Genomic DNA, 17,561 nt, shown 5'->3' with positions numbered 1-17,561 from the left:
ATCACCCACTTAATTCCCACTCTCATTCCATGCCACATTCCCACAGCTTAGGCCTCACTCTATCAGCTTCCCTGCTTTGATTAAGCCCCAGGGGACTGGCTTATTCTGGAACAGCAGGGGTAGAATTTCTTTGAGCCTATTTAACCTGTAAACTCTGAAGACATTCTTGAAGATCCCCATTATCTGAAACAGTAGATAGTTGAGATATTTAGGTTGTTTCTCATTACTCCTCCCTCTTGTAAAATCTCTTTTTGAGGTTCATGTCATTCATCTACTCGTCTTTTCTCCCCTCCCAGTGCAATTATCTTCCAAACTCTTGGCCATTTTCCTCATTCTTTAACAAGCACCTGGCTCACAGCCTTCCTCCCCACCTCAACTTCTGCCATTCTCCTGGGCAATTCTAAGGTCCATATGGCTTCTCAGTTTCATGTTCTCATTATCTCCAATCCAGTGAATTTCTTCTCAACTCCACATCATCCAAAATCCTCTTCTCTTTTCATGCCACAATCTCTCCCTAGGCTCTCTTATCAATTCTTACGACTTTATGCACAATCTGTGTGTTCGTGACTCTCTTATTTTTCTAGCCCAGTCCTCTCTTCTGAAATCCATACCTCTATCTATATTCAACTGCCTTTCTGGCATATCCCTTTACATGTCTCATATTCAGGCATCTCATACTTATCCTCTCAAAACTTACCTATTTCTCCTTTGACTCTCTGGCAAACCTGCTGCATTTCAGCAAATGATCCCACCAGCTATTCAGTTGTGCAATTCTACCTTCTCCATCCCTTCATTTATTCTATCACTAAGTCCCATTTTACCTCTAAGATATATCTTGAATTTATTTATTTCTCACCATCCCCACTATCAACCCAGCCCAACCCATCATCACTTTTGCCTGGACTACTGCAATAATGTCCATCTGGTCTCTCTGCATTCATTCTTGCATCCTTTCAATCCATTCTCTACATAGCAAGTATCATGACTGGTTTTTTTTTTAAGATTTATTTATTTATTTATTTTGGGGGGCAGGGGGGCAGAGGGAGAGAGAATCTTGAGCAGATTCCTTGCTCAGCGCAGAGCCAGATGTGGGGCTCAATCTCAGGACTCTGAGATAACGACCTGAGCCGAAACCAAGAGTCGGCCGCTTAACCGACTGCACCACCCAGGCGCCCTGCATCATGACTTTTTAATTTTTTTTATTATTTTTTAAAGATTTTATTTATTTATTCATTTGAGACACAGAGATACAGAGAGAGAGAGAGAGAGCATGAGCAGGGGGAGAGGCAGAGGGAGGAGAAGCAGGTTCCCCACTGAGCCAGGAGCCCGATGCGGGGCTCGATCCCAGAACCCTGGGATCATGAGCTGAGCTGAAGGCAGACGCTTAACCATCTGAGCCACCCAGGTGCCCCTCATGACTTTTGTAAATATAAATTTTATCTTGTCGTTCTACTTAAAACCTTTTAGAAGCTTCCTATTTCTCTTAGGATAATGTTTGAGATGCATGATGTGGTTTTCACAATCTTTCTAACTTGTTCTTTTGCCACAACCCCTCATTCACTGGGCCAGTTACACTGGCCTTCTCTCTTCTCTGAAGATGCCAAGCTCCCTTATGTCTCAGAGTATTCATACACATAATTCCTTCTACTTTGAACATTCTCCATGCCCTAATCCCACCTCCATATACCTCTTACTATGTGACAGGATCTATGCCCTGAATAAGGGAACACCTCTCTTCCCTTAAGAAGTTCACAGTTTAATAAGAGACATGCAAAAAAATTCACCACTTTATAATAAATGCAATAAAAGTATGGCCACAGGAAGAAATATTTATCTATCTCTGAGAGTTAGGAGAGGGCACTTAAATAGAAGAACCAACATGCCTCAAAGACAGAGGCAAGGACATGAGCAGATACAAGGAGTTTGGTACTATTGGAGAGTTATGGCAAGAAGGTGGCAGGAGGCACCTTGGGTGCTGTGTTAAGGGGCTTGAAGTTTATCCAAAATGCAAAGAGGGTGTCCCCTACAAAGAGTTTTATGGAGAGGCATGAATAGTGTTATCAAATTGGTAGTAGTTTGAGAAAAAGGCCTGGATAAAAGAAGGTGAAGGCAAAATGTCAAATAGGAGACTACTATAATAGTCCCAGCAACTGATGATGGCAACTGAATAAAGGCAAAGGTAGTGGGAATAGAGAGAAGGTGAGTTGAAGATGCATTTAAGAGGTAGAATTGATAGGACTTGGTGACTGAACAAAACAGGTAAATTCCTTATCCTTATGGAGCTTGCATTCTAGAATGGAAGGCAGATAATATGTCCAATAAACAAATGCATACATGATATGATACCTTGTAGTATTACGGCCTGTGAAAGAAAATAGAGCAGAGTAAAATCACAGCTAGTGAAGGAGAGAGTTATATAGATAGAGTGGTCCCTATGAGGAGGTGACATTTGAACAGAAAAGAAATGAGCCATGTGAATATATTTGAAGAAAGACTATTTCAAGTAGAGGGAACTACAGGTGCAAATGTCCAGAGAAGGGATATGTTTGTCAATGTTTGAAGAACAACAATAAGACTAGTATGGCTAAAGCACAGAACAAAGGAAGGGGAGAGTGGAAGGAGATAAAGTCAGAATATAGCAAGAGGTCAGATGATGAGTTCCATAGATAATGGAAAGAACTTTGGGTTTTTTTGTTTTGTTTTTTTTTAAGAGTTGTTTGTTTGTTTATGAGAGAGAGAGAGAGCAAGCACAAGTGTGTGGAGGGGCAGAGGGAGAAGCAGACTCCCCACTGAGCAGGGAGCCTGATGTGGGGCTTGATCCCAGGACCTGAGATTATGACCTGAGCTGAAGGTAGATGCTTAACTGACTGAGCCACCCAGGCGCCCTGGAATTTATTTTAGTGTAATGAAAATCACTGGAAGGTTTTGAACAGGGAAGTGGCATATTCCAACTTACACTGTAAAAGGATTACTCCCAATACACTATAGTGAGGGAAGTGTGGAAGCTGGGTAGCCAGTTAGGAGGAAAGGATCTAGGTAAAAGATGATGGTGGTTTGGGCTATAGTAGAAGTGATCAAGGTGGTGAGAACTAGTCAGAACTGGGATATGTTTAGAAGGCTAGCTGATGTAATGTGTTGATGGGTTGAATGAGGGTAGAGAGGAGTCAACAATGATCCCAACATTTCAGGCTTGAGCAACAGACTGAATCATAGAACCATTTACTGAGATGGAGAAAATTGAAGGGACTTAGGTTTGATAAATGCAAGAATTGTTTTAGACGTGTTTAGGTTGGAATGCTGTTAGATGTTCAAGTAGAGTAGATAGTAGAGATAGGAGTCTGGAATTGAGGGGAAAGGTTGAGCCTGTAGATATAATTTTTGGAATCATTTAACATGATATTTCAGATGATAGAATTGGTTAAGATTTTCTAAGATGAATGTAAGCGAAAACTGAGTAGAAGTCGAAGGATGGAACTAGAATACTCCAGGACTTAAAGGTTGAGAAAAGAAAGACAATCCAACAAAGAAACTAAGAAGGAGTGGCTAGTGAGATGAGAAGAAAATCAGTAGAGGATGGAAGCCAGGTAAAGATAGTTGTTCAAGAAAGAGGAAATGATCACTGGCCAAGCTGCTCTTGGGTCAAGTAAGTTGAGAATTAGATTTGGCAGTATGAAGGTTATTGGTGACCTTGATAAGAGAAGTCTCAGAAGAGTAGTAGGGATAAAAGACTCATAAGAGATTTTATGTATCATAAAGGTTAAGATACAGTGGAAAGAAAGAAAGCGAGAAGTACCACCATATAAAGGGAACAGAGAAGTAGTGCAGTAGCTGGACAGACATGCTGTCAAGGGAGAGGTTTTTTGTTGTTGTTGTTTAAGAAGGGAGGGAAGATTGGTGATGCAGGAGAGGGTAAAATAAGTGTGGAGGCAAAGTCCTTGAGTAGGTGAGTTCTCCAGACACTTGAATATTTAGGCCTAGAGCTCAAGAAAGATGTGGAGACTAGAGATGCAGATTTTTGAAATGATTAACATATACAGAAGGGACAAATGTGGGAATGAATAAGTTGTTTGCGGAGAGTGAAAAACAGAAGCCAAAGACAGAACCCTGAGGTATTAAAAAATTTAAGGGAACAAGGGGAGGAGATCCAATAAGGAATACTGAGAAGGAATGTCCTCTATTTGCCAGCTATTTTTATGCCCATAGCACATGGCACATTGTTTTATCTCTAATGCCTGGAAAGCCTTCCCTTCCCTGGATTCATACCCGTCTCTCATAGTACTTTATGCAAATCTTTATTAGCACTTATTTCACTGCATTTACATTATATGTAGTCTTCTTCCATCAGCCTGAAGGTCCCCTCTGCCAAAAACTTTATTCATCTTTTATCTACAACTCTTAACATAATGCATAGTAGGTGCTAAATAAATGATGCATGGAGCAGGGGGAAGTTAATCCACAAATAGAATGTGTAATATATATAAGCATTAGAAAGTGTCAATATGCATTTTATGACTTTCTAAAAGAAATTTATATGTTGGAAAGAACTCACCAGTGAAGCCATCTGGAGTTTTCTTTGTAGAAAGATTTTAAATTATGAATTCACTTTCTTTAAAATATAAAATATAGAATTTTCTATTTATTATTGTTTTAGTAAGTTTTGTTTCTCAAAATTTTCCATTTCATCTAGACTGTCAAATGTATTGGTAAAAAGTTTCTTATAATATCCTCACATTTTTATTGTCTATAGGACCTGTACTAATGTCCCCTTTTTTATTGCTGATATTGGTAATGTGTTTTCTTGTACTCTTCCTTGATTGGTCTTGCTAGGAGTTGATTAATCTTTTTAGTCCTTTTGAAGTTTAATAAGTTTTGGCTTTGTTGACTCTTTGTTGGTTAATGGGTGTTGGCTCTTGTACATCTGCTTTTTATTTCATTGATTTATGATTTTATCTTTATTTCCTTTCGTTTATTTCCTTTTTAAACTTTTTTTTGCATAAATTTGCTGTTTCTTTCTCTACATTTCCCTGTGAGCTCTAAATCCTATGGGTAGTTCTCTAGCAAGCGTAGTGCATTAGTGGAATCCCAAGTCTCAAAGGAATGAGCCTGATTTATTAGCCCATGATGCTCAGTCATTAGCTAAGAATGGGTTGTGAGAATGGCCTCAGTTGTGAACATATTGGTGGATCCAGGTCAGTAGTTGAGACTACCAATTAACTATGTTCTGCACGGAAGGGAATCCAGTGGCCCATTTTCAGAACCACCAGAATTCAACTCCTTTGCCCCACAGATCTATTTCTTCATTCAGGGGGTGCCTTGGTGGCTCAGTCGGGTAAGTGACCGACTCTTGATTTCAGTTCAGGTCATGATTTCAGGGTCCTAGGATCGAGCTGTATGTAGGGCTCTGTTCTCCACATTCAGTGGGAAGTCTGCTTGAGGATTTCTCTCCGTCTCTCTCTCCCCCTGCCCCTTCTCCCACTTGCACTCTCTCAAATAAATAAATAAATCTTTTTAAAAAATCATTATTTCTTGGGGCGCCTGGGTGGCTCAGTTGGTTAAGCATCTGCCTTTGGCTCAGGTCATGATCCCAGGGTCCTGGGATTGAGTCCCGCATCCGGCTCTCTGCTCAGTGGGGAGCCTGCTTCTCCCTCTCCCCTTGCTGCTGCTCCCCCTGCTTGTGCTCTCTCTCTCTGTCAAATGGATAAATAAAATCTTTGGAAAAAAATCATTATTTCTTCATTCAGGTTTGGGGAGAAGCTCTTCTATGGTTCCCACATGGCCTTTCTTCCTGAAGGAAAACATAGAAAAGGAAGGTTAGTGGGATGGACTACAGCAATTGATCTAGATGATATAACTGATACTCATCCTCTCCCTTTTCCACTTCCACTCTAAATTTCTCTCACACTCAGTTATCATCTTAGCAGGTCTTGGTGGCTTTTGTGGTGACATAATCCAAAGCTTTATTCCTGGTCTGAGCTTTTGGTAACCATTCTCTTCTCAGGTCAGGGATGCTACATATGTTCACAGTTACAGTGGGGCAAGGGAATATCAGATGTCCAAAGGGACCATATGAATTCTGTAAAGAGCAGTGCTACCTTTTCTTACTGATCAGGGTCAATTATCATTGTCATGATTGTTAACTCCTCTCTGCCTACAGGTCTCAGGAATAATGAGTTCAAAGTGCAGCAGTCTGGGCGCCTGGGTGGCTCAGTCGTTAAACATCTGCCTTCGGCTCAGGTTGTGATCCCAGGACCCTGGGATTATGACCTGAACCGAAGGCAGACACTAAATAACTGAGCCACCCAGGTGCCCAATAAATAAAATCTTAAAAAAAAAAAAAAGTGCAGCAGTCATAGCTTGTAGTTCAAAGGGACCCTTGTTGTGTCCCTTAATAGAAGTACAGTCTCTTCGAAGACCAGTACTTCCAGCCCTATAGATCCCAGATTTGTGGGTATGGGAAGCACAAAATCCTCTAGTGGGTCATTGGTAATAAAAGTAAATGGGGCTATTCCTGCATCTATTCCTTGATTAGTGGGCCTAAGTATTTTTCCTACTGGGGTCATAAAGACCTTTGATTTAATGTGTATGACACATCCTGAATGATAGCATCCAATTTTTTCAGAATATTTCCCTTGAGTGGCACTTCACCTGTGCCTTTAGAAAGTCATTCCAGCCCTCTGTGAGGTCAGCTTTTTCTGGATGGTATGGTATAACCAGTGGATCCCATGGATATGGGTCCATTCCCACCCCTCTTTTACCATAAAGCAGGGGCCCTGGTTGGATGCTATGTTACATAGGATTCTATGTCTGTAGATTAGGCAGTCCATAAGCCCCAATATAGTAATGTTGGCTAAGGATCTGTGGGTGGAAAGGAAAACCCATACCCAGAATAGCTATCTATATGTGTAAGAATGAATCACTGGCTCTTCCAAGATGGAAGGGACCCAATGTAGTCAACCTGTCACCAACTAGCCAGTTGGTCTCCTTGAGTAATGGGGCCATATTAGGGGATCAGCATTGGTCTCTGTTGCTGACAGATTGGACATTAAGACATCAATAGCTGTATCAGCCTTGGAAATTAGGAGTCCATGCTTTGGGGACCTGTACATAGTCTCCATCCCTGCCACTATGGCCACTCCATTTATGTGCCTGTATTAGTTTCCTAGGGCTGCCTTTAACAAAGTAAGGTGATTTAAACAACAGATATTTACTGCCTTACAGTTCTGGAAGCTAGAAGTCTGAGTTCAAGGTGTCAGCAGGCTTGGTTCCTTTTGAGGGCTGTGAAATAAATTTCTGTCCCATGCTCTCCCCTAGCTTCTGGTGGTTTGCTGGCAATCGTTGGCATTCTTTGACTTCTGCTACATCACCCTGATCTCTGTTTTATCTGCACATGGCATTCTTTCTGTGTATCTCTGTCTTCACATGGCTGTCTGCTTATAAGAACATACTTGAATTAGGGGACCACACTACTCCAGTATGATGTCATCTTAACTTATTACATCTGCAAAAACCCTATTTCCAAATAAGGGCACATTTTAAGGTACTGGGGATTAGAACTTCAACATGAGAATTTGAAAGGGGTATAAAACATAACCCATAACAGTGCCTATAACACAATCACGCTGGTTCCAAGGTGGCCAATGATTAAGGCTGGTAATGACAACTGGATGAGTCATTTTGTCTACTTGATTGCTTAGTGCCTCTTCCCTGGTGGATGCAAGATGTGATACAAAAAATCTTCACACTTCATGCTCACTCCTGTATATTCATCCACATGACTCTATCCCAGATCTCCTTGTCTTTGATCTTCTAGTCCTTTTCCTTCCAGGTCCTCTACTAGTTTCCCTACCAGGCCATTGACACCTGCCCAAGAACCTATTTATATTCTTACTTCAGTCTGCTTCTCTCTCTTTTTTTTTTTTTTCTTAGATTCTACTTACTTATCTGACAGAGAGAGGGACATAGCGAGAGAGGGAATACAAGCAGGGGGAGTGGGAGAGAGAGAAGCAGGCTCCCTGCCGAGTGGGGAGCCCGATGCGGGGCTCGATCCCAGGACCCCGGGATCATGACCTGAGCCGAAGGCAGACGCCCAACAACTGAGCCACCCAGGCACCCCTCTGCTTCTCATTATACACAAAGCAGATGATCAGGGATGATCCTTGTAACTCTACCAACTGGGAAGATTTTCCCTCTTTGCTGTTTTTCAAAGACTCTCAAGAATGTGACTATAATGCAGCCACTATCTAATTTTGGTTTGCACCCACATACTAAGCTGACTCATCCATAAACCAAACTTAGGCTTCACCCTTCTTCCTTCAGCTGGTCATGGTATTGGTGCTGCTGTAGTGGGTTACATGGGGATCTGGGCTACCTGATCATGCAGCTTACAAGTGCCCCAGTTGTGCTTGATCTCCATCCCATATGTACCATTTTCATCTTACAACAGATGCTGCTGGATCCATCTGAACCAACAGAACCCAGTCCATAACAAGTGGTTCTCGACACATGGTTACTTGGTATACTGTGGCTAAGGGTTCTGTCTTGACCAAGGCTCAGTATCTGGTTCTCACTAGTAGCTGGTTCTTAAAATGTGTCTAATTCTCTTTTGAAGACGGCATGACCTTGCTCCAGAGTCCTAGGGACTGCACTGTGATTTTTCCACTAGGGCTTACCATAAGCTCTGTCTTAGCTTGGGCTGCCGTAACAAAATACCATAGACTGGGTGGCTGAAACAACAAAAATTTATTTTCTCACAGTTCTGGAGGCCAGAGGTCTGAGATCAGGATGCCAGCATGATCAGGATCTGGTGAAAGCTCTCTTCCTGATTTGTAGACAGATATACCTTCTCACAGATACACCTTCTCCTTATAGGGCAGAGAGAGAGAGCTCTCTGTTGCCTCTTTATCATCACATTAGGGGTTAGGGCTTCAACATATGAATGGGGGGGGCATTCAGTCCATAACATTCCACTCATGGCCCCCTAAAATTCATGTCATTATTGCATGCAAAATACATTCATTCCATCCCCAAAGCCCCAAAGCTCTTAATTCATTCCAGCATCAACTCAAGTCTCATCTGAATATCATCTAAATCAGATATAGTGAGACTGGAGGTATGATTCATCCTGAGGCAGCTATGAATCTGTGAAATCAGACAAGTTATGTGCTTTCAAAATACAATCGTGGGACAGGCATATGATAGACATTCTCATTCCAAAAGGGAGAAGGAAAGGGTGATGATCCCAAGCAAATTAAAAATTTAGAAAGATAAAAATTCCATTAGATTTTAAGGCTTAAAAATAATCCTCCCTGGTGCAATGCTCTGCCCTCCAGGCACAGTAGGTGGTAGCATCACCCCCAAGGTTCTGCTGGGGAGTCCCACTCCCAAGGCTGTTGAAACTGAGGCAGTGGCCCTGATGATCTCCCAATCACTTCCAGGGTCATTTTTTTTTTTTTTTAAGATTTTATTTATTTATTTGACACAGAGAGAGAAAGCACAAGTAGGCAGAGAGGCAGGCAGAGAGAGAGGGAGAAGCAGGCTCTCCACTGAGCAGGGAGCCAGACGTGGGGCTCGATCCCAGGACCCAGGGATCATGACCTGAGCCGAAGGCAGCCCTTAACCGACTGAGCCACCCAGGCGCCCCTCACTTCCAGGGTCATTTTTCCCTCTTCTTGCATGTTCGCAGCCGAATAGCTCTATCATTCTGTCCTGTCAAATTCAGTAAGTCCAACAGCCTTCCTTCATTTGGTCCCATCTCCATCCCCTTCAGTTCAAATTGGCTGTGTTTCTGCTCCTATAATGCCATAAACTCTATCAATGATAATCTAGTTGTGCCATGTTCTTTAGAACATGCTTTCTCATTTTTTTTGCAATATGGATAAGCTGAGAATTTTCTAAATCATCAAGTTCTGGTTCCTTTTTGCTTAACAATTCCTTCTTCAACTCATCTCTCTCCTTTTGCGTTTTACTATAAGCAATCAGGAGGAACCAAGCCCCTCCTTCAACACTTTGCTTAGAAATCTCCTCAGCTAAATATTCAGTTTTATCGCTCACAAATTCTACCTTCCACAAAACACTAGAAGACAGTACAGCCAAGTTTTTTTGCCACTTTATAACAAGGTTCACCTTTCCGTCAGTTTCTTATTTCTACCTGATATCTCACCAGAATTGCCCTTAATGTCCATATTTCTAGCATGTACTTTAAAACTCTTCCAACTCCACCCATTATCGAGTTCTAAAGCTGCTTCCAGGGGCGCCTGGGTGGCTCAGTTGGTTGAGCGACTGCCTTCGGCTCAGATCATGATCCTGGAGTCCCGGGATCGAGTCCCGCATCGGGCTCCCTGCTCGGCAGGGAGTCTGCTTCTCCCTCTGACCTTCTTCCTTCTCATGTGCTCTCTCTCATTCTCTCTCTCAAATAAATAAATAAATAAAACCTTTAAAAAAATACTTTAAAGCTGCTTCCATATTTTGAGTTATTTGTTTCAGCTGCATTCCACTGTGGGTGTTAAGATCTGTATTAGCCAGGGATCTCCAGAGAAACAGAACCATTATAGTTATACAGATGTAGGTGTAAGTATAGATTATATAGCTATAGCTATTGATTTATTATAAAGAATTGACTCACATGATTATGGAAGCCGAGAAGTCCCAAGATCTGCAGTAATCAAGCTGGAGACCCAGGAGAGCTGATGTGTAGTTCCAGTCTGAATCCAAAGGCCTGAGAACCAGGAGGGCCAGTGAGGGCCAATGACGTAAGTTCCAGTCTGAAAGTTGGCAGGTTCAAGATCCAAGAAGAGCTGATGTTTCAGTCCGAGCCTGAAGGCTGGGAAAGACCAGCATCCTAGCTATACAATCAAGCAGGAATTCCCTTTTACTCAGTCTTTTTGTTCTATTCACGTCTTCAATTGATTGAATGAGGCCCACTGACATTAGGGATGGCAATCTGCTTTACTCACTCCATCAATCCGCTTTACTCATTCCATCAATCCAATGTTTATCTGATTCAGAAACACACCCACAAACATACCCAGAATAATGTTTGACCAAATACCTGGGTATCCCATGGCCCCATCAAGTTGACATAAAATTAACCATCACAAGCTCCAAACTGCTTCTTTTCTTACCCTAACACCTCCAGGATTTTCCTGAAATATATGGCCAAAGTGGCAGAGATGCTTGTACTGTAACCTGCACTTTACCTGGTCTGGGCCCCAAAGCTGGAAATCTTCAATGCCACCTGGTAAATGGGCTGGAGCAGTATTCCTAAGTGTGCTATGTGTTGCTCCAGAACATAGAGAGACATACCAAGCCCTGTGCATTCTTCTTTGTGGTAGGGGATGCAAGATGTAACAATTTGTCTTTGACTTTGGAAGGCTATACTGATACACAATGTGACCAGCTGACCCTTAAAAACTTCACGAAAGTGGCAAGTCCTTGAATCTTTAGAGCATTTTTCTTCTACTCTCTGGAGCATGGTCTTACCAATGCCTCCAGCATACTAGCCACCCCTTGCTTGTGCCATCTGAGCAGCATAAAATCGTTGATGCAGTGGGCCAAAGTGATATTCTGAGATGTTTAGGAGATTCAGATTTCTTTGGGCTTTATTATGACAGAAGGCAGAGCTAACCAATCTTGAGACAAAACTGTAAGTGAATAGTTATCTGTCCCACATGTATGTGAATCATTTCTGATGCTCTCTCCTAATCAGAATGGAAAATAATTCATTGAACAAATCACTGGCCACTCATCTTGTCCTGATGCCTTATTAATCTGCTCCAGCAATAAGACCATATCAAGCACAGCATGTGCAATTGGGGCTGTTACTTGCTGAAGCCTATGGTAGTCTACAGTCATTCTCTGGAATCCACCTAGTTTATGCAGGGGCCAGACAGGCTAATTAAATGGAGATATGATAGGCACCATCTTTCTTTTTTTAAAAGATTTTATTTATTTGAGAGAGAGACAGCGAGAGAGAGCACAAGCGGGGTGGGGGGTGGTTGGGGAGGGAGAAGCAGGCTCCCTGACAAGCAGGGAACCCAACACGGGACTTGATCCCAGGACCCCGGGATCATGACCTGAGGTGAAGGCAGACGCTCAACCAACTGAGCCACCCAGGCGCCCCAATAGGGACCATCTTTCATTTCCCCACATTCTTTAGGTCTTTAATGGTAGCACTAATTTCCACCAGGCCCCCCACTATGTGATATTTTTGTTTGTTTTTTAATTTACTATGTTGGCCAGGGTGGAAGGTCATTTTCAGATGTTTCCACTTGGCTTTCCCCACTGATAGCTCTCACTTCACACAGGTCAAGGATTTAACGTTGGTATTACCGCAGCTGCTAAGTGTATGAATTCCAATTACATACTCAGGAACTGGAGAAATGACCACTGGGTGGGTCCACAGACACAATGGACCTACTGTAAACTAGGCTTTTACAGTTTACAGTTATGCCTTATTACCTGGTCCCCATTTGCCTCCATTCTAACAAGAAGCCATGACAATGCTTTGGGTCTCAGGATATTTGATGTCAACTCAGACCCTGAGTCCAATAGTTCTCACTTTTTCTGGTTACTCCTCTTCCCCACTGTGTAATCACTGAAGTAAATGGCCATAGGTTTCTTTGGGAAAGGACCAGGGAATCATTACATTTATACTTGCTGCACTGAAGCATGATCTGCCACCTCTAAGTCAATGAGTTTCAGATCTGAAAAATGGCTCAGATTGGGACACTGAACAAGGGATAATGACTTTTTGGGTGAAATCAACCTCAGTATCCTGCTCCTCCGTTTTGGCCTTTTCTTGGGGTTATAGATGTTAATAGGCTTCCCATCTACTTCACCCCTACAGATGCCAACCTCTACATCCATCTCCACAACTCCCTGTAAGCCCCTTTGGCTGCCACTCATCAGATGTTGTTGGTCTTTATAATTGTAGCCTCCTGGCTTCTAGTGACCAAGTGCCACCATTTGGCTCTGCTACTTGGGGAAGGGGAATTTTATTCCCATAGTTATTAATGAACCCTAACTCTGTGACTACTATTATTAGCTCAGGACTGTAGAGAACTTCTTGATGTTGCTGCCCCTTACTAGAGGATTTCTAATGGCCTTCTGGTGTATCTCCTGGGCTCTCCTATGAAACATAATCCTCTGGTGGGTCTTCTGGCCTCACACATACCCATTCCAGCATGCCTATTTCCCCCAGTCTTTTAATTCATTCTACCATATATGCCCTGGCAACCCTAACGTTTCTACTTTGCTCAGCATTGGCCATCACTTTCTCTAGGTTTCTAAGAGCACCCCCCCCCCAACAGTGAGTTATTTTATCCCCAAGAGTCCTTGCCAGTGTGTTAAATCCTGACTCAAGAAAGTGTTCCTAAGTCAATAAATTCTTGATTATCTAATCTAATATTCCAGCCCCCATGATCAAGCAACCTCAAAACTCAATTGCAGGGTACTCCCCTGACTTCTTTGTGTATGCTAGCTAATTCTTACAGCTTCTTTGTATATGATCTCTTTCCTCCTTTATCAGGTCAGGCATGTTTTCAGCTGGATTATGCTAGGAGTTGACTCTAGTTATTAGCATGGCAGCCAGGGGAGGAGTGGCTCTGCAGTGTCTTTCAGCACGGGAGAAATACTAGTTCTTAGTATGAAGAGGTAGACCATCTCTGCAAGCTTTGAAAGTCCACGAGGGTCTGCAGAGCTAACCTCCTTACAGTTGTGCATCCAGATGTCCCATCCCTTGTTTCAGGGTTTCAGGTTTCCTCAACCAGGGCCCTAACCTGCTTTGGCCACACATTTTAATGTCTCTGGGGCTCTGTGCCGCTAACTACCATGTCCTAAGTCTGTGGCATAGCTGTGTCAGCTCTTCCATTGCAGGAGATAAAATCCTCTTTGTAAGTTACAAAAGAGGTCCTCTGTCTCTCATACTTGGCCATTAACCAAGGGAGACCTTTGCTTTTTCCTTATCCCTCCTGAGTGTCAATACAACTTAGCAGTAACCAGCCAATTCCACTGTCCTTGTAGGCATTGCCCACCCCCACGCCCATATATTTCAAATGCCTGAAATTGTATTCTTCTTTCTCCTCCATTGGGATGCTTTCCCAGGTCACTGCTGATGAAATCTTTAGCAGCTGGATCACCACCTTGTGCTGGGACTACCCATGCCCCTATACTACTCAGGATAATACTGTCTTTGCCCACCAGGTAGTGAGTGAGCTGGTCCTGAAACCTCATTTTATTATCTAGCTTTTGTTTTTGTTTTTTGACTTCTCCTGGTACCACTTGTGTTAGTTTGGATCCTCTGAGCAGTTGCCAAGGTGGGATTTGGCAGGTATATTAGCTAGGGCTGCCATAACAAAATATTATGGACTGGGTGGCTTAAACAACAGAAATTTCTTTACAGTTCTGGAGCCAAGAAGTCCAAGACCAAGAGGTGAACAGGTTTGGTTTCTTCTGAGGCTTCTCCCTTGGCTTGCAGACAGCCAGCTTCTTGCTGTGTCCTCACATAGCCTTCTTCTGCACCACGCCCCCAGAGTCTCTCTGAGTCCAATTTCCTCTTCTTATAAGGACACCAGTCAGATTGGACTAGGGTTCATCCTAACAGCTTCATTTTAACTTAATTCACATTCTGAGTTATTGGGTGTTTAGGGCTTCAACATATGAATTTTGGGGAGAACACAAGTCAGCCCATGACAACAGGCAAAAGATTTCTTAGGGGAAATGTCTGAAAGATAAAAGGGAGGGAGCAGGAGAACGTAGGAAATTGTGTAAACCCTGATACAGAACTGACACCTATGAAGGCGAGGGAAAAGAAAGGACTGAGTAGGCAGTGTCTTAGACTGCAGCACAGTTCTAAGAGTTTCAGCTAGGATGATGGGTGGTCCTCAAGCCAATGCTGCCCATTGGAGGAGTCCCATATATTCCAACAATGACACTGCATTAGTATTCCTGCCATGCTCAGTAGTTGGCCAGGACTGGCCAATTATTATTTCTTAAGGGGCCTGCAAGAATCAAAACTTGTTAAACCTCTTAATATCCTTGGTGAAAAATTTTTGCTTATTTTAAAATATTCTTACAAAATGACTGAAGTAAAAAAAAAAATCATAAGGTGAAGCAGCCAAATCTAAAATGTCTCTTTATGTAAATAACAAATTGTAGCTACTAGAGATAAAAGTAGATAGATGGATTTGGGGAACATGATATCTAGGAAGAGCAAAGGGACCTCGATTATAGATTGATTTGAAATCACTTACAAAATTCTCCACATACATATATTTTCTGTCATTCACCCAGGAATGTCTGACACAAAGTAATAATACAGGATATTTACTAACAAATCTGAATATTTTCAATACTTGTTGGGTTATTAACTTTACCAAACTATTTCATTTACTTGCAGTGGAATGACAAGGCTTCTAATCTATAGATACTTAATTGTAATATAGTTAAGACCTCTGTGTTTCATCTCTTAAAATGATTATAGCAGCTTTTAATTAGGGGGTCATTTTTGTATGTGCAAAAAAGTACCAAAATATCTGAGAGCTCTCATTCCGTGGGTGAATACATAACTTTCATTAATGTCCAAGTGATTTGCATTTCTCTGGGAAGAAACAGTCCTTCTCATCTCTCAGTATGTCACCTAAAAGAGTTGTGACCAACAAAGCCTTGTCAAGTTTATAAAAAAAACCCAAACCAACCAACCAACCAAACTCCACAAAGGAAATTAAGAAAAAAAAAAAGAAAAATTAGTGTTAAATTAAATTTTAAAGAGTGGCAATTTGAAATACTGAATTTTCTATTTAATTCTCCAAGTGACACATATATTAACCTCTATATAACTAGTATGTTTATAGCAATCAATCAATAATTGTCTATTTACTCAACAATCTAGAGCATCTACTATAGGCGAGGTATTAGGCTGAGTAAGACACAGTACTGGTACTCAAAGAACTCACATTTCAATTAGTTTCCTTTTAAAAAAAAGTATTTATTTTTATTGTGGTAAAATATATGTAAAATTTACCATTTTTAACTGTACAGTTCAGTGGCATCAAGTACATTCACGCTATTGTACAATCATCATACACAATCCATCCCCAGAAATTTTTCATCATCCCGCACTGAAATTCTGTACCTATTAAACAATAATTCCTCAGCCCCTTCTTCCCCTGCCCCAGGCAACCACTAGTCTACTTTGTGTGTCTAGGAATTTTACTATTCTAGGTACCTTATATAAGTACAATAACACAATATTTGTCCTTTCATGTTTGGCTTATTTCACTTAGCATAATGTCTTCAATCTCCATCCTAGTTGTAGTATGTATCAAAATTTCATTCCTTTTTAAGGCTAAAGTAATACCTGTTCTATGTATATAGTACATTTTGTTTATTCTCAATTACTTTAAAGTAGCTAATCTCTCATTTTATTTCTTTCAAAGAGATACCATGAGGCTTTTAAAATTACTTTAAGCTAGTGTCTGTAGCCTCCCAGTAGCTCCCCAGATGCCAGTTCCCTCCTTTTGCTGCCACCACTCAAAGTACAAGGTGCTCTCTTTTATGGTTAGTTTTTGAAACAATTCCTGACCCCTTTTGTATTTCTCTTTTAAGTCATGGGGACAGTTATACACACTTTCAGGTGTCTTTTTAAAAAAGTAACATTTTCTAGTTTATGTATAGTTAGAAACATTTACAAATTAGGCAATTTCAGGTACATAAAGAATTCAGTTTGGGGATCAGTTCTTACTGGTTTCTTCATTTGGATAGTATTATCTCCAGTCCACCCGGGACTATTCTGCCACAGTTCATTTTGCTCCAGGACCAATGTGCCGAGCTCCCCAATATGTTTTAGATACCTTTCTCGGTTTCTGAATGTAGCTCATTCTCTCATGTTTTATTACATTCATTTCTTTTTTGTCTTCTGTGGCTCCTTTATCATTTTTCTCAGAGGGACACTTGGTTCAACTTTTTAATGAAACATTTATTGAATTGATCATAGGCAAGAAACTATATAACAGGTGCTGGATTTTTAATGCCATGAGGACCCATTTTCTTGGGAGAAAATAAGATTTCCCTTATTAGCCACCATCAGCTACTGGCTCCCCTTCATTTATGGTATATGGGGCACAAACACACCTACCCAGAGGAGATTCCACATTCAAGTGATTTTGTGAAACATTCACTGCCATACCTGATATTAGTAGGGGCTGCAGAGCACCTTGCATCCCTGAGTGTTCAGGAAATACTATTATGCTCAAGTACCTATATGGGTTTATATGTAATACCTATGTAGGTATATAGTTACTATATATTAATTTCAAAATAACCTTGAAAGAGCAGGCACAGTGAATTTAACTGGCATTTTTCAATAGAAAGACCACATTAGTTGGCCAGAAGGATGCAAGGTTCTTTTCTCAGAAATCTAACAGATTCCTGAGGATTGCTACTTGGAACTTCTCGTTTTTATTAGTGTCAAACATCTGGTTGGCTAGGAACCACAAAATGATATTCCTGCTGAATTTATGAAGGTAGGAAATAAATGATGGTAAAAACAGATTTCAATTTCCGAA

This window comes from Neomonachus schauinslandi, chromosome 4 (genome assembly GCF_002201575.2).
Source record: "Neomonachus schauinslandi chromosome 4, ASM220157v2, whole genome shotgun sequence".
Taxonomy (NCBI): domain Eukaryota; kingdom Metazoa; phylum Chordata; class Mammalia; order Carnivora; family Phocidae; genus Neomonachus; species Neomonachus schauinslandi.
The sequence above is the reverse complement of the archived record's forward strand: the minus strand, read 5'-3'. Positions refer to the sequence as shown.